General features: G+C 35.6%; 1 long non-coding RNA gene across 1 annotated transcript in view; it reads right to left on the reverse strand.

Annotated features, from left to right (window-relative positions):
- The window catches only part of LOC102014010, a 24,761-nt gene extending 20,752 nt beyond the window's left edge, over positions 1-4,009 (reverse strand). The window contains exon 1 of the long non-coding RNA XR_259544.2: positions 3,933-4,009. This is a non-coding gene — a long non-coding RNA (uncharacterized LOC102014010). The remainder of the gene's footprint in view (positions 1-3,932) is intronic.
- Between the last annotated feature and the right edge of the window lie 20,412 nt (positions 4,010-24,421).

A 24,421-nucleotide genomic window follows, 5' to 3' on the forward strand; every position in this document is an offset into this window, starting at 1 on the left:
TATATACACGAATACCTGCAATAACGGTATTGCTGATGTCTGATGGTGTACTGAAATGAACAGTTAATGCTTATAGTTTTTAATGTTCTGATTGATTTTGCATGCTTGTGTCTAGTGGTCTGAGCAACTGATTTGAAGGTAATAATATGAAATGGAATTACAATGGTGAATTCCTACGATCTTGTCTAGTGAAACTCTGTATTATCTCTAATATTTTATTGAAGAATTATTTTCTTATTCTCTTTTATGGTTTGAACAATCTTCCATTCTTGCACCTGGTAATCTGAGCAATGTAGCTGAGGATAGTGATATGTAATGTAACAACCACTGTTGATTCGTATTATTTTGTCTTGAGACCCTGTATCAATTTGAATGTTCTTGGGTTGATTTGTTTTTTTGTGATACTGGTATGCTGCTACTGTTCTATTTCTTTGTTTCTTTGTTTCTCATTTACTACTCTCTTTAAAATAAATAATAAAGAAAAGGTTAGAAAGCTTCCCTCTACCACCATATACACACATTTTTGCCTTTCAAGGGAAGGTGTAAGCCATAGCTGGTGCTTTACTGTTCTAATTTGCAAAAGAAAGTTTTCTCCTAATCTGAGGAACATATCAAACTATTTACACCTTATTTTTACAAGCCATAGCTTGTTAATTTGTAGATATATGATGTTTATACATGGTTTGTTTGAGGTTATTCCACAGATGAACTTAGGACATTTGTACTTTTGTTTCCTCAATTCTTAGAGCAAGAACTGCAAGGAAATATATTCTGCCTTAAGTATCTCTTCTAGCTGCCTGCCACCTGTGATAAGCTTGTCACGTCATACTATTGTGTTAAATGCTCCATTTTATTGTTAATCTTGATTAAGTGCTAAAGTTGATCATAAATTGAACTTTAAAGCAATCAGAAACCAGACATGTGGCTACAGATTATCCCAGCCATCTCTTCCTGATTCCAGACCGAAGCTTCTTCTCCGCTCATTTAATCTCAACACACACTTGGTAAGTAATGTAACCTGTGTCTCAGGTTACAAAAAGTATACTAAACATTGTCTTGATTCAGAGAGTCCTTGTAAGAATTAAAGGAGATATCATGTATAGATGCATACTCCAGTTGCTCTCATGGGTAGTAACATGCTATTATACAAATCAAAAATTATTCACTTGGAATATTAGTTAAGCAGTTACCTAGGACACAGGTTTGTGTCTTTGTCCATTTATGTTAACAAAATAACACAGTGAGTATTATATTAAGAACAGAAATTTATTTTCTTGAAATCCTAGGAGCTGGGATGTTTAAGATCAAGGCTTGGGCATTTGGCATCTGCTTGGGACCTTCTTGCTCTGCAGTCACAAGACAAAATGTGGCAGGGCAAGAGGACAAAATGATTCCTGAAGCCTCTATAACAACAGCTTTAATCCCTTTCATGAGGCAGGAAGAGCCTTTGTGACTTAGTCTCTGCTTGAAAGCCCCACCTTACAGACAATACCAGAATTTGAGAATGGAAATATAAAACTATTCCAGTTTGTAATCATTATATCTAAAACATGCATTAATACAAAAAGTTATTCCGGTTTATATGGTAAAATTGTCAGCAATATATCTTTTCCATCAAAACACGCATAATGTATGTGATGGCTAACTGATTGTGCAATTTGCGTAAGAAAAGACGAACGTTGGCTCAGCACTTCCACACCCTAGGGTATAGGAAACCCACCTAGGGTGGCTTGCTGTCTGGATGATATGAAGAGGAAATGAAGGATAAAGCCGTTTCTGTTTCTTCAGAGGAGCTCCCGTCTTTGCCTTCACCTTGGACATCATCTTCTCAGTTCCAGCGCAGAGTCTTCAGCTTCTGGCACAAATCCTTCACTTCCATTGCAGACCCATCAACCCCTGGTACAGACTCGCATGGGATACTGCAGTGATCTCCAGACCTTTGACTGGATCCTTCAGCTCTCCACTGTGCAGACACCTTCTCCATTCTTCCACATCCAACGTTATGGGTAGCCATTGTAAGAATCTTGTAAATTCTTCCTCATTTATATATCATGTATTGTATCTGTTTCTTTATTTATTTGTTTGTTTTTTGTTTTTTTCCCATGCCGGGAATCAAACTCATGACCTTGCGCTTGCCAGGTAGGCGCTGTGCCGCTGAGCTAAACCCCGAGCCCCTATTGTACCTGTTTCTCCAGTAAGCCCTGACTGACACAATATATTTTGATATGTACACATAAAATTAAATCACAAATGACACCCCATGAAGAGGAGATCCAAGATATGATAGAGGAGAAAACCTTGCCACAGAACTGAAGGAATACTAAGCAGACCAGTCCAACTCAAGTTTTGTCAAGGTTGAGACTAGGTGCAACCAAAAACTTGGATATAAAGATAAAGGGTCTGGATTTTATACTGTGAGAAATAGAACTCTCCCAAATACCCAAAGCTGAGCAGTGATGTACTTAACCTGACTTTTAGGAAGATTGATCTGGCAGAGGTGCTCAAGGTACAGTGAAGAGAGGAGAACCTGCCAAGGTGGAGCCCTAATGATGCGTCCACTGAGGACATCATAAGAAGCTAAAGATGGACAGCATCCATCAGAATAAAAATAAATGGAATGTTTCAGAAAGATTGTTTCTATAATCAATACATTTAATAATTGATTAGATAAGAAGAGTGAGAATTAGAAATGACTATTACTGTCTCAAAGTTCTTTCTTATTAGAAACTGCTATTTAAAAGTCTCATAGACTAAGTGCTTTATAAATGACAGAACTTTACTTCTCTCAGTTCTGGAAGCCAGAAATACTTCAAAGATCAAGGTGCCCACATAGCTGGGCTCTGGCAAGGAACCTCTTCTGGCTCACTGACTACTGACTTCTTGCATCCTCCCATCCCTGGAAGAAGGCTGGACACTCACCAGCTGTTTTATAAGGGCATACCTTCCATTCAGGAGGGCACTACTATTATCACCAGCTTTTTCTCAAAGGCTGAACCTCCAAATGTCACCATGTTGGGAACAAAGGTTTTAGCATTTGAACACTGGGGGAATAAATTCACTCCACTGCATTCTGTCCCTGGCCTCTCCATATTTATGTTCTCACACGGAATACATCCAATCCATCTAACACATGAACAAGTCAACTCAGACATTCCATGTGATGGAAGACATTCCATGTATCCTATATTTGCCATGTGCCAAAAACTTTTCTAAGTTTTTTATATACTAACTCAATTATTCCTCACAGTGTGCTGTACATTAGATATTACTATCATAACATTTGATAAGCTGGTAATGCTGTACTTCAGTAGGGCTAAGTGATATGACAGAAACCATACTACTAGTAGTGTATACTATTAGCCACTGCACACATTACCCTTTGTTATCTGTATAGGAAAACCAATATATCAGTATTATCAGGTGTGATACTCACAGAAAATGATTTACTCCTAAGATAGTTATAAGATTTGAACTGAGCTCTTTCTTTTTAAGATTCAGCTTCAAAATTTGTACAAAAAACCCATAAGCCATAAAATCAGTCAGAAATTATATTTCACCCTTATCATTTTCTTGCAATCTAGTCAATGCCAAAGAGATGAAAAGCTGCCAGATATTATAATTGGAAACAGTGGTCTAGCACTGACAGCATAATTATAGAAAGTTTGATATGTCAGATTTCATGAGAGGTCTGAAATGTAAGATTTTCATGCAAAGGCATTTAATTTTTCAATATTTTATGCCACAATGTTGGTATTGTTGTGTGTGTGTATGTGTCAGTGTAATTAATTATGTTTCCAAAATTAGTTTCCATGCTAATAAGTTACCAGAATGTGCTAGTAAAGGGCAGTACTCTTGGCTTCAGAGTATAGTTGTATCCCACAAAATACTGGACATAAACTGATTAAAGAATAATTTCCTAGAATATACTGTACCTCTGTTTAAAAGACAGAGTAGAGTTTGATATGATATTGGGGTCCAGTCAAATGATGTCTGATTTTACCTTGGCCTCCAAGTATTAATTCTCATTTTCTAGTTTTGAATATTTCTTCCCTGAATTGAACAGCAACTATGACCTACAGTGCAAGCAAGAAGAGTGTACAAATTAAAGACAGAACTGAAGTGACATGCAAAAGTAAAATAGCAACATTTTTTATATTAGAAAATTGAGATTAAATGTGAAACACTATCTAATTCATATTTGTATATCTCTATGTACATATGCATATTTCTGTTTAATTCTTATATCCCAGGAGGTATATAGTATTATTACCAGTGTACAGACAAGTAAACTAGAACAAAGAAATATCAACTACAAGTGCAACACATGTGTATGAGGCAAAGTCAATATACAAATCCAGACAATTCAATTTCAAAGGACATATTCTTAACCTCTCTGCATAACCATTTGCCCCTGCATATTGGAATAGAATGGGCTTTTCAAATATATCCAAAAACCTTTCAAAGAGTACATTTCAAAAGCTGAAAAGAGTAAATAAGGCCTAAAATGTACAATAGATGTTGGGAAATGGGGAAAAATTATTAAAAAGCAAAAAGGAGCTAGGAGGAAAGGAGAAAAGAAGAAAGGGAAAAGAAAGAAAAAATGCAAGTTAGTTATATTATTGGTATCTCTTAGTTCATAGAAAAGGAAGGTTTGTGCTAATAGGGATCGGAGAATTTTTATGCCCATATCTTGTACCCTGAGTAACTACTTTAAAGATAACAATATGCAATGTATTAATAATTGTTATTCTCCTATCATCTTGTTATGAAATTTTGTTTTACCTTTTTTCCATAAAATAAAAAAGGCTTACTGGTGTTTCACAACCCTAAACTACAAAACAATTAGAGAAACAATATCTAATTCTTCTACCTAGACCTATATTGCTGTTTAATTGGGCAGGCAAAACTCATCTTGTCTCTACGTCATATTGAAAAATGAACATAGAGAAGGAGATTAATGGCACTCAGCAGATTCAAACCAGTCCTGAACAGTTGATTTCTTTCATGTGAAACTGATTCAGGCTTAATACACCAGATTTGTTCCAGCCACATGCCTGGAACTGGAACGGGACTTTTCCTCAAAGGAAGTGGATGGCTTCGCTATCAATTACAGTAGTCTGTATTTGACACTGAGGAATGGCTTCAAGCAGCACATGAAAGCAAAGAGAACTTCCACTTAGTCTTGGGTTGGGAGGTGAGACACACAAAGCCGGAGCTCAGGATGGGAACTGGGCAGTTGAGACAAGATCATGGTCTGGGAAAATCTCATTGGTATGGAGCAAATGGGCATGCTTCCTCATATCTATGGCTTGCTTGGGATGAAGCAAGGATTCAGAGTGTGACACAGCATCCCTTGGGATCTACGAGTACTATGTATGAGTAAATAGCAGCGTTAGTACTGGTTTGTACTGGTAACATCTAGTCATGTTTGTACTGGTAACATCGAGTCATGTTTGTACTGGTAACATCTAGTCATGTTTGTACTGGTAACATCTAGTCATGTTTTACAAAAAGCCCCAGCCTAGTCCTTCTTGTCTTCCTGGGAACCAGAAGAAATCATTCTTCCTCCCAGAGGCCAGAAAGTGTTGGCAGTGACATTTCCCATCAGGAAATAACTCTCCCAACAAACCGGCAGCAGGAAAGGCAGGAATAGCAGCAACAGGGCAGAGCAAGGGAGGCTGATACTGAAGAACTGAGGAAGTCACGGTTGTCAGAAATCTGAGGGGGAAAAATCCAAAACAAGTCCAATACTCTTGGGGGAATTCAGTTTACATCTATTATTCTGCTGCTTGCACTGAATGAGTTGAATGGAAAAATAAAATTTTATTTTTCTCTTACAAGTATCTGGGGCCAAGTTATAGCAGTGATGGTGGCAGTTCATTCACTGTGAATGAACACGTCCTCCCTCGACATTCAACGCCCACTCTCCTTTGAAAGTCCACATCGGGGTAATGCCATCTAACAGCTTTCTCGCCTCCTAGCAGCTTTCATCCTCTCAGAGTTCTTGAGACCAAGGATGCTTGCATGCTCCTCAGACTCACGCTGTGGCTTCACAAGCCACGTTAGCCAGTGGTGCGCACAGTCCACACCCTTCCTTCCTAGGCCTCCCGCAGTTCTCTCGAGACTGGGACCCACAGAGCAGTGCTGCTTTCTGTGTACCACGTTGCCCCTCACACCGGCGCCAGGCCTTTCTGATTCTGATTGACAGATGATCAGACAAAAAAACAAGTAAAAGCACTGACTTTGAAACAGCACCCATGACTCAAGGAGTTTTAAACCTGAAGCACTGGTGGCATCCTTGGATCCATGAGCTTAAACCTCTCTATTATGCTTTCCTTCATATGCAGCGTTCCTATGACCTGGCACCATCATTTATACCTTATCTAGAGTAAGTTCACAAAAGCATGTCCCACTGAGATCTCAGGTCCAACAACCTGAGTTCTTAAAAAGGGAAAATGTGTCCCCATTTTGTGTCTCTCATGCTCCCTATTTCTGCCGTAGAATTAACATCTCTCCTATATGTTTGACCAGTTGAATGCATTTTTTTTTCTAATTTTAAGCTGTAAGAACTGACCTTGCCTAGAGTTCCTGTTAGAACAATTCATCAAAATCCAGTTTTCTGATATTATCTTTGAACCTAAGGTAATGTATTTGTAAATATCATCTCAGAGCATTTTTTGGCTCTCAGCACGAACATTTGAATTTCTATTTGTGTTTTTCTTTGCACAGTGTTGGAATAGAACATGTCCAGTTTTTAAACATCTGGGTCCTTTAAATAAAATTCTCCTCTGTCAGGACACAAGAAGATAGGACTTTCTATTAGATTCTTTCAGCACTAGCTATCAAACTTTGTCAAATCACGTATTCATATATGTCAAATAAAGAGTAGCAGCCATATCTATTGTGTAGAAATAGAAATATGTTTAAATAATACAAAATGAAAAAACACACTGATAATATCTTCTATAAGTAAAAGTCTCATTTTGTGGCTATGCCAGTGTAAAATAAATAAAACAAAGTGAATGACAAAATAAAACACAGTGTCCCCACACATCATTCATCCTAAATAGGGTCCTGTGATCAGTCAGCACAGGAACCTGATATGTTCTTAGGATAAAAAGTCATGAAAGATAGAATCTAAGCTATTTGTCTGTTATATATGTTTAAAATATTATACATGGTTGTCTTCACATCAGTTGCTCAGAGTGGCAGATATAAGCACGCAAAATTGGTCAAGATATGTAAAAATTTAAGCATTAACTGTTAATGTGCAATCCAACAACCACTGGTGAATTCCCACCATCCTGTCTAGTGAAACTCTGTTTGTATTTAACGTTTTTCTTTATTATCATTTTCTTATTCCCTTTAATGGTTTGATCAATCTTCTGTTCTTACATCTGGTAATCTGAGCAACTTCGTTGAAAATAACAAAATGTAATATAACAACCACTGTTAATCCCTGTTTTGGTTTGAAACCCCGTATCATTTTTACTGTCCTTGCATTGTTTTGTTTGTATCTTGCCATTGTTCTTTTTGTACTATTCTTTTTCATATAAAAAAATATTATTTTTAGGAAAACATACAGGCATATGCATGTAAAACAGTTATTTCAAACTGTTCTAGAAATAAGACTCAAAAAATAAACTCATAAATTTTACAAGGATTACCTTAGAAGGATGGACTTATAAATTTGGGAGTAATGTTTTTCTGTACCTTCCAAAATTTTATCAGTGAACATACATTATTTGTTAAATCATAAGAAAATATATTTAATAATAATAATATATGTTGTGTCACAGGAAGACTACACGAGTTTAGATGCAAAAATATGACTGCGTAATTAATGGTAGAAAAGTAGGAAAGCAAAGGACAGGGATGATTAGTCTTAGCTCTATTGCAAAATTTGAAGTCAGTGGCAAAAAATAAAATTCAATTCTATAGAAACACTTTCGTGTTAAAATAAAAATAATTATGCTTTGCCATGAGTCTGTGATAGTTTGGTGGATTTCACAACTCCGTGTTAATCTCAATCACAGACTTGAAATTTATCATAAGGAACATGATTCACTAACAGCAAACAGAAACACCTGGGATTTGGAGGCAGATTTATTTTTCGACTGACACTGATCAGGATCACTCCCAAAATATCAGGCCCTGATCTCTGGTGGTCTAGGGCTTCTATGGGATAAGCTTGTAGGAAGTACAGAGGCAGAATGGCTTGTCCATTGGAGATTGGTTTATACAATATGCATCATAGTGATCAGTTATACATCACATACGAGTCATTTCTAGGAGATAGGAGCAACCGGAACTGGAACAGGAACTATTACCTGGGCAAACAAAGAACTGAAGTATACTGGCTGTTGGGGGGGTGGGTTGCTACAATTCTATACTATAGCAGAGGAGAAGACAGTCTTACCAGATTTCATGCATGCCACCTCTCTTCATATTCCACTGACAAAAGCAAATCACACGCTGAATCAAAAGTATGCTTGAGTAACACTAAAATATACAATTATTTTTATTTTTCAATGAATTTTAGGAAAAAGAGGTATCTTTGTTCAAAGAGTTGTCCCTCAGATATATTATTTATACATTCCACACAAAGAAAAAAGTTTGAGTAATTCCCAAATTTATGACATTTGGGCTAGAGACACCTTCTGTGCTGGGCTCTAGAAATACAAAGACCAAAATGACCTTGCCCCCTCCTTCATGGTATTTTACAGCTTAGAAAAGATAGAAAGCACCTTTTCTCTATGCAAGCAAATATCCCTGCTTTATAATAGAACTAGAAGTTGAAATCATATTTTAAGACTATAAATTGTTTTGCTGGACATGGCGGCACATACCTATAGTCCCAGCCCTTGGGAGGCTGAAATAGGAGGATTGCTCAATTTCAAGACCAGCCTGAGCTACACAGTGAGTTCAACACCAGCTTGAACTGGAAAGTGAGACTCTATCTAAAACAAAACAAAACTATATATCTTGATTCTTTTTAGCACACTACAAACTCCCCCTCTGAAAATAAACAAAGACATTAAAATCATGATCATGAACTTCTGATGAATAGAACTATGAAATAGTTTGAAGTAACTCAACCGTTATCAGACTGTAAAGAATGGTTAACTGAGAAGCATGTGAAAACTTGCGATGCAAAGTATACCAGTGCACTAATGGTCTGCTTAGTGTCTATGCTGCTGCATCCCCCAAAGAAACTAGAGCTACAAGGAATACACAGAAAAGGTGTGGACTCCATTAGCCTACATTCATTCCCACTGTCCAAAAAATGTGCTTGTACTAAAGTAGACAGGCCAGGAATCACTCAGTTGTTTCAACAAAAGCAAAAATAATTTAGATAATAAGGCACTACTTACAAATTCATTGCAGAATGTATGTGTTTGCAGTTTGATCCCTTATTATTGTTCATCATAGATTGCAAAATTTGTATATTGAATTGCTGCACAAAAAAATGTGAATTATATTTCTCTAAACTATAATCCTCTTTTCTGTTCCTATACATGTTCTGAAGACAAGTTTCACAAGTAAAATCTATCACTTATACTCACTGATTCAATCTTAAATAGGTTACTAAGGATTTCACACATGACATGTGCATTTTTCCTATATTTTTGTCTCTTCAGACAGAGTTACTTTGAAAGCCCATCACATCAGTAAACCTGGAAAACCATTTTCCTAACCATATCTTCCATTATATTTCTGCTTACTTGAAGAAGTGATCCATCAAAGACAAACTGCACTCATAAACAATGTAGTCACACACTGTGTCCCCTCTCTTTAGCCATCTGTCAGCATCTGCCTATGTGCCCATCAGTCAATCAAGACACATGATTTCTCCATGAAAATATGCAAATTCGTTGGTCCAAGCATCTACGGAGGTATACTTATCTTTAAGATATTTGAGAAAACTTCTCAAGTGTTCCTTATAAGGAGCCTTGGACTTGTGTTTGCTATGCAATAGCCATGTTCTTCATAGTTTCTCTCTATGTCTCTATGATTTCTCAATTGGATTTATCTATTAGAAAATACCAGAGTAAGTTGATTCTTTATAATTCAAGCTGTCAAGTCAAAACTCTACAGATTAACATTTACAGATTATTCAATAAGTATCTGGAGAATTAAAAAACAATCACAACAAATGTCCTTAGTGAACTATATCATTTCATGAAATTGTTAGAAGGAATCTCCGCTATACTTAGAGATAATCAAGCCAACAGTGGTAGTAGGCAGATATCACCAAAAAATTACCCTTATATAAAGTACCACTAATATTGAGTCAAATTTTTTCCATAATAAAACATTACTTTCTTGCAGATAGAAAACTCTCCTAAAAGACCAATACAATAAATTCTTAGTAAAATTAATGATCTAGTCAATTTGAACTACAAGCTCTGTTTGTTTTGCTTGTTCCATCTTTAAATTTACAAAGAAAATAAAAGTTTAACCTGACAATGAACGTTAAAAAATGGAACAATTGAAGAAAACATACTTTTCCCCTTTATTAACCAACATTCTTAATGATGTTCTATTTCTATCATAGAAAGTGTAATTGCATTTTTCTCCATTGCAAGGATCAACCTCGATTATTTTTAGTGCATTAATTTCAATTAAAAGTTGAATCATCAGATCCAGTTGCTGAGAAGGGGGTTGAAAATCATACTCAGACTTGTTTCTGTGACTATTTGTTTAATTTTTCTTCTTAAATAGACTAAGTTCTCATAAACAAAAGCAGTTTTGTAAACTCAGAAACCAAAAATACAAAATGGAAATCCAGTGGCCAAAGAATAACATAGAACATGAAGTTTTCTAAATTAAGTGAGCTATGAAATCTAATAACTAGGTAATAAGAAAAGGGAATTGATGAAAAAAATTAAGTTTACTTTTTGTGGTATTGCTAAATAGAATTCCACTCATTCCATACAAAGCCCTCATAGAAAGATCAAAGATGATATTCCAAACTGACCATCTAACTTCATTCATTGTGTTCCACAGTCACTGCTTTAAACACTGAATAATTTCCCAGAGGATTAAAATAGGAAGTTACTTTTACTTTCATTATGCTTTGTAAAGTTACCTAATTTCATGTGGGGTTTTTGGTATGTTAAATATGTGTATAATTTAGAATTCCATATAGATTAATAAATGTTAACATTTTCCTCACAGTATGACTTACTTGGAAAAAATTTTTCTCCTCTCTTATTCTGAATTAGTGTCACATATCTCTAGAGCAGCAAAGTGTATGATCAGTTATTTTACCACCACTAATAAAGTTATAATAGTCACCATTAATGGAACACTCAACATAAACCAGTCTTGCCCTTAGTACTTTACATGCACTACCTCATTTAATGTTCACGATAAGCTAGATAAAACATTACTGTTTCCATAACCACTTTATGAGGTATAAATCATATTCAGTAAACTACATTTATAGTGTACAATTTGAGAAATGTGTATGTTTACAAAACAATTACCACAGTCAATATGACGAATATCGTTATCCTTAAAAGTTTTTCTGCTGCTCATTTAGAATCCTTTTCTCTTGCTCCTTTACTCACTCTGTCCTCTTCCCTCTATCAGTCAACCTCTGATTTCCTTTCTATCATTAAGATTATAATGTGGAGGAACTAGAATAGAATGCTATTATATAAATGGGATCATTTAGTATGTAATCTTTGGATATCAGCTTTTATTCACTTACTATTATTCTCTTGAGATCCTTTCAAATTGAATGTGTAGCTTGTTCCCTCTTCTTTCTAAATAAATATATATTGCCATGGTATGAATGTCTCACAGGTTATATAAATATCATCTATTGTAAGACATCTCAAGATCCTTCTTTGTTAATAGGGTAACCCAGCAAAAGTGTGAGCAACTGATCTGCAAAAGAGCCGGAGACTGGTGAGGCAATGGCCTTGAATAAATATATAGAGTTCAAGTGCAATGGTTGGCTTCAAGACCATGGACACTGAACAAAAGTAAAGCAACTGAAGTCAGAAATATCAGACAAAAATGGAAGCAAATGTGGTAATGGGAGCTTGTTACAGTTGTACTCTGATTGCTCCTATGTTCTCAATAAGTAAGCAAGCTAAGTTGTCAGTGGGAACACAAGTGGTAGAAAAGTTGTTGCAGGTTTGAGAACAGAAAATACTGAATACGAGCATCTAAGGCAGCAGAGAGTGGACAGTCAGAGGTGTGTAGTGTGTTATGCCGCAGCATGAAGAACCCAGTAAAATAACAGCCGTGAGTTTAAATCCAAAGCAACTGGCACCACTACGGGTTTTCCTCCAGCCTCATTCAGGTGCACAGATGCAGGTGCTGAGAAAGCAAGAGAAATAGTGATTGAGGTAGACAGAGGAGAAATCAGAAAAAAAGAGAAAAACAAATAGTAGAATAAGGAAAGGAATGTTTTCAAAAATTTGAGGTGTATGGTAGCCAATAGATGTTCTATAAATGCACAGTTTGAAAGATAGTGGCAGAATGCCTTAAATTATAAGCAGAAAGTCCAATCCTGCTTATTTTCACTGTTAATCAATATCTTCAGACTCAATTAATTTCTGCAGGTGTATGCACAGTAGTGATTCTCTAGTCTGTTTTGATGCTGACACTTAACCCTTAAAGCTGTCCTCTCTCCAAACAGGGTTGTAATATCTTCAGTCAGTTCTTTTGGTCACTGGTACTTCAAATCCTCCACCAATCTGAGTATCTATCAGCTTTGACCCTCTTTTAGAAAGCAGTCATGGCTTACCCTGCTCAGCCATTCAGACAGACAGCTGCTATTTTGCCTGCATGTCAGATCTGAGTGTAACATCAGGGAAAGAGACATTAGGTTAAGGGCTTCTGCGGATATTTTTTGTTTCCTTGACTGACCCACTTGGCTGGGATTTTAAAACATAGAAGTTTTCCTTTTCCTACAATGCAATAAATTAGATGTGGAATCTCCCCAAAGTATTCCTGAACAGATTATGCCTCTTGTGGCCAGAGACAAGAGCACACAAAACATCAGCCTGTGGCGAGGTGTCTGAGGCAGCCAGCCTGCCGTTCACAAAGCAGGCTGTGGCTTGGATGGATACAAATGCAACAATTCTAGAAGCTCTGGGAGAAGAACAGACAAAATGCCTCAGTTCAGACACTTCTCATCATGCTGGTATGGATCATGCAGCCTGAAGTATCTCTCCCCCGTCACTGTTGTTACAAACAGAGTCGACACTATTTCGTTAGTACCCCTGCTTTTTACCAGAATGGCAGCTAGGCAGTTTTCTAATTAATGTTATTTGCTTTTTTATCCAGTGTGAGCCTCAAATTTACTTTTATTAGTGTGTGTTTGCAGTGTGTGAAGTTCACACTCACCTTCACCAGGAGACACATGTAGTTAACATATCTTAGTTACTTTTATCGCCCTTCCTTCCTCACCCTCTCCCGGCTCCGTGCCTGGGTTCCCTTCCCATTTCTGTGCATTTTGTTTGGTTATCACTACTAATTACCAGTCTCTTAAGAAATGAAGAATCACATCCATATTCTCGTGAACCGGCTTAACCTGTTTTAATGTGTCTAGTTTATTGATGTTTTCTCTCTTTCTCTCCAACTCAAGCCCTTACCTCTGCCAGAATATAAACAGGAAACCACAGCACATTTCTGGGTCATGGTGCTTCATTACCCGGGCAAAAGGAATAACAAATATTTTAAATGCTTTCACTAGTAGAGGTCAGAAGGATGACAGAATCAAATCAGCAGGCTTTTCATTAGGGGCCGTCATTCTGCAGTGCTAATTACTTTAATTTTCCAAGTTCCTCTAAGTCACTGCATAGTTCAAAGCACAATTTAAAATGCTCTTTCTCCAACACTCAGCATGTTTACTTTCACCTTTAAACAGCAAAGGCTACAAATATGACCTTCCGTTGACCTTACTGATCCACTTTAAAAGACTTAAAACTCACTGAGCAAAGTAGACTTGCAGGTCTGCAAAGCCAAAACAACAAAACAAAACAACAAGAAAATTAAACCAGGGCAAGCAGCTGCAGCCTTTCCGAGCAACATTCTGACAGAACACATCTCACAAAGCTGTTTTCTCTTCCTCTGCTTTGGTAACATCTGAACGCAAAGTTTTCCCAGGCTCGTGGGAAGAAGGCCTAGGAAAGGGAAGGGCATGAGGGCAGACTGCAGGCCTCTCCCGTACTCGTGAGCCCTGGGTGCACTCCTAGCCACAAGGGGCCCCACGGGCCCTCCATATTGCCGGAACCCTGAGACTCAGCAGGAAGTAGAATCTTTAAAACAGAGGTAGAAGTAGCACAGCCATCACCAGAGACAAAGTGGGGTGGAGGCGGGAGATGAGGAGAGGCTGGATATTGAGCGCGGAGGTACACTTAGATTGGAGGGAGTTCAGTGAGGCGTTCTGTAACACAGCTTGGTGACTACAGGTAAATGCAGTGTATACCTTAAAACACCTACAGGATAGGATTCTAAATGTTCTCATCTCAAAGAAATGATAAATATTTGACATGAGTTTGCTACCACAAAGTATCCTGATGAAATCATTACACAATGTATATCAACACATTATACTACACAAAAATACATGCAATTATCATGGGTCAATTAAAATGAATTTTTTAAAAAAAAGAACTGTGCTTTTATTTTAGAGCCTGCCTGCAGTGCTGTTCCCACTCCTCTTGGGTACCTCTGCTCCTACCTAGTCCCTCCCTACCATCCCCTCAGGCCGCATAAGCTGTCCGCAAATCTTTTTCATTTCCACCCACAGTATCCAGGGCCTGTGTCTTACCACTGCCTTCTTAATTCCTTCAACCGGCCAAGCTCTGCCCAAGAAGAGTTTTTGCACAAATCAGTCATTACAGTTTAAATACTCTTCATCTGCCTTGCTCCTTGTTGGTTAAGTCTGATCACAACTTCCTCCCACAGGCCTCCTCCGACTGCACATGCCCAGGCCCTTCACTGTCGCTCAGCACTGGAACTCTCCCTGGTCAACTTGAGAATTTTTCAGGTATTTGTTCACAAACATTCAGAAATGTATTCACTATCATGTTGCTACCAAGTACTCTGCTAAATTCACTATAAACGTTGTCTTTTAAAAGTAACACTTAGTTTTATAAAGTGCTTCTCATTGTGACCCTCTCATGTTAAAAAAAAAATGACCTCAAGTGGCTTCCCCCATGGCTAGACCTCCCCGGCACTATTCCAAGACTTTGAAATAAACTTTTTTATTTATTTATCACGATATCAATGGGAAACATGCCATATTTATACACATTTTACAGCAAAACCCCTGAATATCGTGTTAATACAATTTTCTCAAAATGTTAGAGATGCCAATAACCACATAACAAATATATATACATTTCAAGCTTGATAGCAGACCAATAGGATATCATTGCAGAATATGAGACACAAACTATAAAAGGGGTATTTCAAAGGATGTTCAAGCTTGATTCTTAAGCATACCAGTGTTTCACTAATGTTAAATCAAGTTTAGGAAAATAACTGATAAAGAGAAAGCATCAGTGGTTAGTGCCATCTTTTTAAGTCAAATGTACCCCCTCACCCAAACAAACGAACTAAAATCTACAGAACTGTGAGCATGTGATCAAGAGAAGTCTGGAAGCAATACAGTACACTAATGCTAATTTAAAAAGCCAGCACTGCCTTAATTGTGTCAGTATTATGTGGTTAAGAACCTAGAATGAGACAGACTTGTATTTTAATACATATTTTATTATTTGGCAATTTTGACTCATTTTCTCACCTGTCACATAAATATAATAATCCCATCTTCAAGCACTGGTGTGAGAACTAAATTATGTATTAAAATTAACTAACATATTGCCTGTAATATAATGAGTGTTCACTGGATGCCAATTTTTATTATGGTATTATTAGTGTTGTTGTCATTAGTTTGGGACACCAATGTAAGATCAGAAATATTGGTCTCAACTCAGAAAGTTTAAAGGCTGATTCCTGTGTGAGCGTAAGATGCAAGCAAAGACCCCTTCACCTGGGCTGCAACAGTACTCTTCCTTCTACGTGAGAAATATTCTATAATAGCACACTTTCCTAGTGAGTTCACTATGACAAAAAAGTCCATATTCTAAAAACCGTCATTCTGTGGTATATAATGTTTTGTCACTTATAAAAATTTAGTAAAATTTTTAGTATGATCATAATATATCTCTGAAAATTTCACTTTTAATTTTGAGAGGTTCTTTAAATTATATGTCAGGTACTTAAATTGTATAATAAAGTTCTGATTTTATTATATGCTACCTGACAATTTCCTCCCTTGAGGATATCATTTGTTATCATTCTAGTTATCAATTTGAAGCATTCTTGACAACTATGCACAGAAAAAATTGTTAAACCACGCTGCTTAAACTACCTTAAGCTTTGGCTGCACTGACTATGTAACTAAATCTGTGTATTTGTACCTAAAACAGGATTGCAGTTACTTCCACAGGGATTTCCAGAATCATTTCCTGCAGTGAGTGGAACCATAAATCTGGGTGCTTAACCAGTGGCTATGAATTAATTGGCATGCAGACGAAATATATTGAAGAACATTGCATGGTACAATTTAATATAAACATAATTTCTATAAAATACCTACCCCTATGGTTTATGTTTTCATACAGAATGATGTTAATAATTGAAACTATCATTTGAACTATTTTCACTGCATTAAAATAAGCCTATAAAAGGGCATGAAATTTAGAGTCTTTTGATCAGCTTTAAATATTCTAATAAAATTATAAGTAACAGTTTTACTATTGGAATGATACTGCAAAAAATGCAATTTAGTGATGTTTAAGGAGCTTTTAAGGTATATAAATCAAACTCAATGCTTAGATGTTTTAGAGCACAGCTGTAACTTTTATGTAGGAAAAGTACTCATAACTTTAAGTACCTTTCCTTACAGAACTTTATTTTTTTTAGATAGTGTGAGTTCATAAAGCTAAACTTAAAAAAAAATAGTTTTCATAGCATATGAAAATACGGTTACCTGTATAAGGACAGAGAATAATGAAAATGTCAATGCATGAGTTAATTTTTCTAAATTAACCAATAGAGTTAATACCTTTCTGGATTTTGTGATTCATTTATTCAATTATTCATTTGTTCATTAATTTAATCATTGAATATTAACAACTATAGATATTTCAGGCACTGCTATAGCAAAGCAGAGCAAATGTAAACAAAAATCAATGCCCTCAGAGGCCCCCCTTCTACACGGTTAGCAGAGATGGTCAATAAGCACAATCATGAGCATAGTATATGGAATCATGAACGTCATAACTTCAAGAGGATAAAGTATCAAAGAAGAGAAAATACTAGGGATGGATTTCAAATTTTGAAGGAGGTAAGGGTGGGCTTTACTAAGACTCAAAGGTGACAATGTGTCAGACCCTGAAAAAATTTTAGAAGTGAGTTTTGGGAGAAGAATATCAATGACAAAGAATCAAAGGGGAGAGAGTGTCTTTCACTTTGGAAGAAAATAAGGACTGTGTAGCCCCCATGTCACTGAGAGGAAGAGAGAAATGAAATATGGATAAAGAGACCCATATTTCATATTAGATCTCTAAAGAGATCTATGTTAGAGATCTGCTAAGGCCCTGAAAACAATTGTAATGACTGCTTTGTTAAAGGTAAATGAAATAGGATACGATCCAACTTTTTATGCATTATAATCATCTATTTTCTATACCCTCCATTTGATAGCATACTGCATTTATTTGATAGCACACTAAAAAGTTCATAGTTTAATTTCAACAGTTTTAAATTCTTGAATGTAACTAATCATGCAATACTAAAGCTAAAATAAACTCGATTTTAAAATTAAATGCACTTCAAGGATAGAAAAAAATTTGTGACAGAAGCTTTTAAAGAAAGATCTCTGTTTTTATTAATCATGTTTTGAAAGATCTTTATTTACATGGCTTAACCTATGCCTTATTAAATATATTAGCAAAACAGGAAGTAAATGTCTCACTTTTCTTGTGGCTGAGACAAAATACCTGACACCCAAAGTTAAAGGAGGAAAGATTTATTTAGCTCACAGTTTGTAGAAGTTTCAGTTCATAGCCTGCTGGATCCAAGGCAGGGTGGCATGGCAGAGGGGAATAGCAGAGGAGAAACAGTTCATGGCAGGCAGCAAGCAAAAGGTAGCAAAGCACAAACAAGTGACAAGTAACAAGCCCCCAACCACAGATCATAGCTCCTTGTGTCCCTTATATCTGGCTGCCCATCCTTAGAGTGGGCAGCACTCATGCCCTTAATCCTAACATCTTGCTCTGAAGCAATCCCAGCATCACATCCTTGATCTGAGCATCGCACATCCTAGATGCAGCCACCTCCAAAGAGTCCCACCTATAACGCATGAGGCCTTGGGGGAACCTCTAGATACAAGTCATAACATGAAATAAAACAGAATTCCTAAAATTCTAAAGTACTTTACTACAGTCTTTAACTCTCTGATTTTTTTTATCTTCTTTAGTATACCCTACAAAGAGAAATGCAACTACGTTTCACTGCATATTTCTTAACATAGGTAAGAAATATTGAATTTATTCCCCTCTGAATGCTAATTTTCATTTCACATGGTAGATAAGGAAGGAGAAGTCTTTTTAAAAGAATTATAAGAATTTCTTCCCAAGAAACTGAATTTCATAACACAAAAACATTTCTTTTGCTGTTAGAGTAACAGCTATACCAGATTTGTTCAATAATATGTGATTTATGAAATGTACACATAACATGGATAAACACTTAGATTTTTTAGTACAACTTTTATAGGACAGAGAGAGAGGGAGGAGAGAGACAGACAGAGCAAAAGAGTGAGAGATAGAAAGACAGAGACAGAGAGAATATGTAAATTGAGACAGTAAAACGATCGTTGCTTTAGTGAGGCAAACTAAAAAAAGATTATCAGGACTATAATAAAGAGAACCTTGCAGGAAAATAAAGATTTAAAGACAATTGTACAGCAGATATTATGAAAGGGAAAGAAATTGCTCAGTGGAAGGAACAACTGGGATGAGGGAAAGGAGAAAAAGAAAGGAAGAAGAAAGGGAATATATATATGTACACAGAAGGATAGCTGGGATAACTGCACTGCTGACATCTAATGGTTTATTGAAAGGAACAGTTAATACCTATTTTTCTTTTTGACCAATTTTGCATGCTTATATCTGGTAATCTAAACAACTAATCTGAAGATAGCAATATACAATAGAACAACCATTGGTGAATTCCTACCATCTTGTCTAGTGAGACTCTGTATCATTTCAAATGGGTTTTTTTTTTTTTTGCTTTTACTTTTTATTCCCTTTACTGGTTTGATCAATCTTGCACTCTTACAACTGGTAATCAGAGCAACTTCATTGAAGATAACAATATGTAATATAACAGCCACTGTTAATTCCTATCATTTTGTTCTCAAACCCTGTATCATTTGTATTGTTTTTGCTTTGTGTTGTTTTTGTCTATGTTGTTGGTATTTTGCTATTGTTCCTTTTTTATTATTCTCTCTAAAATAGAAAAATTAAAAAACATGAAAAAAGAGAATCAGAAAGAAACTCTAGAAGATTTTTAAGGACCACATGGGAAAATCACTTTATTTCTTTTTTTTTAAAGATTATTTAATTATTTATTTTATTGTAAAATGAAAAGAACAAAAACAAAACAACAAAAATAAAACAACACAAAAACTATAAAAACAATACAGAATTTCAAAACAAGATGATAGGAAATCAACAATGTTGTTGTATTACTTATTGTTATCTTCACAGTAGTTGCTCAGATTACCAGGTATGCAAGACAGGTTAAACAATTACACAGTAACTGTTCCTTTCCATAAACCAGTAGAAATTAGTAGCACAATTATCTTAGCTATTGTGTGTGTGTGTGTGTGTGTGTGTGTGTGTATTTCCCTTCCTTCTTTCTTTCCCTTTCACAATATCCATTGTACTTTCAGTTTTATTTACTGTTTTTTGTCTTATTTTGTGTGTTGGAGATTGAAACCAAGAGTTCATACATACTAGGCAAGCACTCCACCATTGAGTTACACCCCCAGCCCTTATATTATTTTATTTTATTATTTTATTTCACCTTATCTTACTTTTTTATTCTCCCTAAATTGCCCAGGTTGGCCTTGAACTTAATTTAAGGTTGTCCTGTTTCAGTCACTTGAATGAACAGGACTACAGGTGTGCAACCCCTCAAGTGCTAGTTATTTTATTTTGCCCTTCTTTTGATCAGTTCCCTCAAAGACATTCACTAAAGACAGAAAGCCATTTAGAAATTTATAATTCTTGAAACCTATAACCTGAGTCTTGGAGCAAATTGTCAATAAAGTGGGAGCTACTTAGATTAACTTTCTTTATTTTTGAAAGTTGTTAAAGAAATCATCTTTAAAATTATATTAAAATATCTTTTAATAACTTGCATTCTATCTTTGCTTTTTATGAAAGGTACACTATTCACATGAGTTTTTCAACTTTATTGTCATGTCAATGTATTTTTCTTGGATTTTTCTGAATTATTTTGTATGTGTGTGTTGGACTAACTTGCAAGGAAGAAACAATGAAAAGAAAACTGAATGCACACTATTTTAGAATGCTAGTGTATCATTTGTGTCAACTTAAAGAAGAAATTTAAGGTATATTCATCCATAGAATTCAAAAAGTTATTATTCAATATTTCAGGGATAATTCTTCAAATATATATATGCCCCAAAATTACTTTGAAATGCCTGTTGGGAACGGTTCAGATATCAGCAGGCAGTTCCTATTCAACATCTCGTCCTACCCTTTGAAAGATGGTTTGAAAACATAAACGCTTGGTAGTCATGTTTGTATTTATGTGAGACTGTTTCCTCTTACACATTAATTCTTAGACAAAATTTTTTTTAAGAACAAATTCAGAGAACATAGCACCCAGGAATATTTCTAAGGTAAGTAAAATAAATGCAGTGCTTCATTTTTAAATCAAAACACAGTATGAGCTGATAAAGTTACCAAAAAATCTCATGTAGGAGACACAATCTGTTTATTAGATTGCTCATATTGTTCTCTTTAAAAAAAGGAAAAAAGTCATGTTAAGTCTTAGGTCTGATATAGAACAATGGTAATGCTTATTAAAAATGAACAATTTAGCAGCTGCCTCTTGGTTTTATTTTCACATCATGAGACTGAAAGGGAAAATTCCCACAAGTTGAAGTTCAATTCTTTTCATTTATGCCGAGAGTTCAAAACAGCAAGATATAGATCACTAATTATCCTATCAGTTTGGACTGTTCACATAGCTAAATGAAATGATAGTAGGTAAGCAACATAGTTATTATGTTACTTAAATAATAAACACCCTTCTTTTCTTTAATCTGTAAATATTAACATACTATATAATTTGACTCTACCACTGTAAAACAAGAAATTATAAATGAAGTCTTTCCCATAAGAAGTGTTAAAATATTGGTAGACCTTGGTTCTAAGACTACTTTTTCAGCTCATGTCAAAGTATCACACTTTGGGGTACTGTACACTATCAATTAATCTGTGTCTCCCTATCTGGAGTATAAATTCTAATATTAGAAAAATCATATTCAGTCCTCCTCACCATTGTGAAAGAAATGTTTTCTAAAGAACCTGAATATTTTAATCTCATTAAGTACTGGTAAGTAGACATTTATGTTCAATGACAAGTGAAATTGAATTCAGGGCCTGGGCATAATGGTGGATGCCTGTCATCCCAACACTGAGAGAGACTAAGGCAGGAGAATCAAAAGTTTGAGTCCTGCTTAGGCAATTTAAGAAGACCCTATATCAAAATAAAATACTAGAAGGGTGGAGATGTAGTTTGGTGATAGAGCACTCTAGGGATGATCCTCAGTAGAGGGGGCGGGGAGAAAGACAGACAGACAGAGAGAGACAGAGACAGAAAAAGAGAAAGTCAAAAACACAGAGACAGAGAAACAGATAGAAATTTAATTCAGCAATGCCATCAATGGAATTTCAGAAAAGTCCCTGCTGATGTTACAAAAAATTTTTGATCTTCAAAACTGGTCTAACTTAAATTTCACAGCTTAAACTATTCATGAGGGTTATTTTCCTTAATGTTTGTTTTTGAAAAGCAAAGCTTGGATTTCTTAGGAAAATAAAGGAAATGACTGCTTCTAAATATTATAAACATCAATTCTTTCATGTATTCAACAAATACAAAAATTGTATAAAGCTACAAATATTTCACAGTTTTTAATCACTTTGGAGAATAAGCATATAAACTCATTTTGGTGCCATACTACTTTTGAAAATTATGTTGTCTCACTCTTTCCTATTTATTGCATATCAAAATTGTGCTGTTACATGTTACTGAATTTGGTTATTAGTTCAAGGAGTCTTTTAGTGGAGTTTTTAGTCTTCTATATAAAGCATCATGTCATCTATGAATAAGGATAATTTAACTTCTTCTTTCCCTATCCATAATTTTATATTTCTTTCTGTTGTATAATTGCTCTAACGAGTGTTTTGAGAACTATGTCAAACAAAAGTGGTAATAGCAGACATTTCTGTCTTGTTCCCGATTTAGGAGGGAAAACTTCTAGCTTCTTACTGGCAAGTATTTTTATAGGTTTGTTTTGTTTGTTTCATCTCATTTCATTTTGTTTTGTTTTGTTTTGTTTTGTTTTGTCTACTTGAGACAGGGTTTTGCTATGTAGTTCCGGATGGCCTTGAACTCACTTTTGTAGTGCAAGCTGGCCTCGAGCTCACAGCAATACTCCTGCCTCAGCCTCTTCAGTGCTGGAATTACAGGCAGGCACCACCACATCCAGCACCAGTAAGAATTGTGGTAGCTGTTGGTTTGTCATAGATGCCCCTTACCAGATTAAAATGAGGACCCCCTACTCTTAAGCAAAGAATTTAACAAGCACCATCTTAAGCAATCATCATGAACATTCCCCAACACAGAGATTATTATTAGATTATTTTAATAGATGAAGACTTTTTGTAAGTTTCTTGATCATAATATGATTAATGAGGGGCATAAATAGGATTTCAGTCCAACATTAATTCCTCACCACAAGTTATTAAGAGTAAAAAAATAACAGTCTGAAGTAAGAGTAAGATTTCTAAACCTGAGTATTTTAAAATCCAGCAATAAGAGTGACTATAACTAGCGAGCCTCTAGCTTTCTCCATAATCATCTTTAAAATAAGGAACATGTAGAACATCAGGAGGAAAATCATTATCTGAAAAGTAAAAGTTAACCAGCTCCCTGCTTACCTCATCTTCCCCTCACTCTTCCCTAAAATTAAATCCAAGGAAAGAATGATGAATGGCTTAATGATCATGTATTATACAAGTACACAGGAATGTAATCATATCGTCAGCATTTTTCATCTTTAAACCATATGCTTATCTTCACAGAGTAGAATTTTTAGATTAGTAGCGTTTTTTAATGTGCTGTATATCATTAGGAGATAAGACTACTACCAGCTGTTTGAAGGAAATGGAAGGTTTACTAAAAGCATCCATTGGAAGGAAGTGAATAAGACAGATTGATAATAGGAGAGGAAATCAAGTTGAACAGTTCCATTTCTTATCCCAACTCTATTTTTCTTACAATTTGCAGTGAGATTTGAAGAGATTTAATATCTCTGTTCACATCTCTATAAAGAGTTTTAATGTGAATCGTTTTACTTACATAAAAATTAATGTTTGAAATGTACAGTAAAATCCTTAGGACTTCAAGCACTTTAAACATGAGTCCATATCATAATGTGCTCTGCTATAATGTAGTAAAATAATAATTCTTGGAGGGTGTTGAAGTAACCTTAACTAACAAGCTGAATCCAGAACAAAGTACAAAGATCTGTACTATTCACTCATAGCAAGGACACTAAATTTGTCCACTTGTTACTATAATGAATGCCTGGATTACATTTATATAGTGACACTAAATTCTACTTGAAATCCTGTGACTGTTAAAAGCATAATCTGGCCAAAACTCATGAAATACCTATTCTCTCATGTGAAGTTGAGATTATCAAAGGTAAGTTCCTCCCATCTTACCCTTCAGTCATGCTATCATCACTGTGTCCACTGAGTACTCCAGTTTCTACCATGAGACCCCTGTAGAGCAAGCAGAAAGAAGAGAGAACAAACAAAGCAGTAACTGTTACCATTACGGACATCTTCTGGAAGCTGCATGTAACATGCATATTTATATAATGATATCTAAACTTAGCCATAATGACAAAGGAAGGTGGAAAGTATAGCCTTTGGTCATTGTCATACACAGAAAAAAAAATTAGCAGACAGGCATACCGATTGTTAAAGAAAACTGTCAATCCCTGCCATTCAGAAGACATCACCTTCCCAAACAGGAAATCCATCATGATACA

Source organism: Chinchilla lanigera, unplaced genomic scaffold (assembly GCF_000276665.1).
Source record: "Chinchilla lanigera isolate Chin_1 unplaced genomic scaffold, ChiLan1.0 scaffold00006, whole genome shotgun sequence".
In the NCBI taxonomy this organism is placed as follows: domain Eukaryota; kingdom Metazoa; phylum Chordata; class Mammalia; order Rodentia; family Chinchillidae; genus Chinchilla; species Chinchilla lanigera.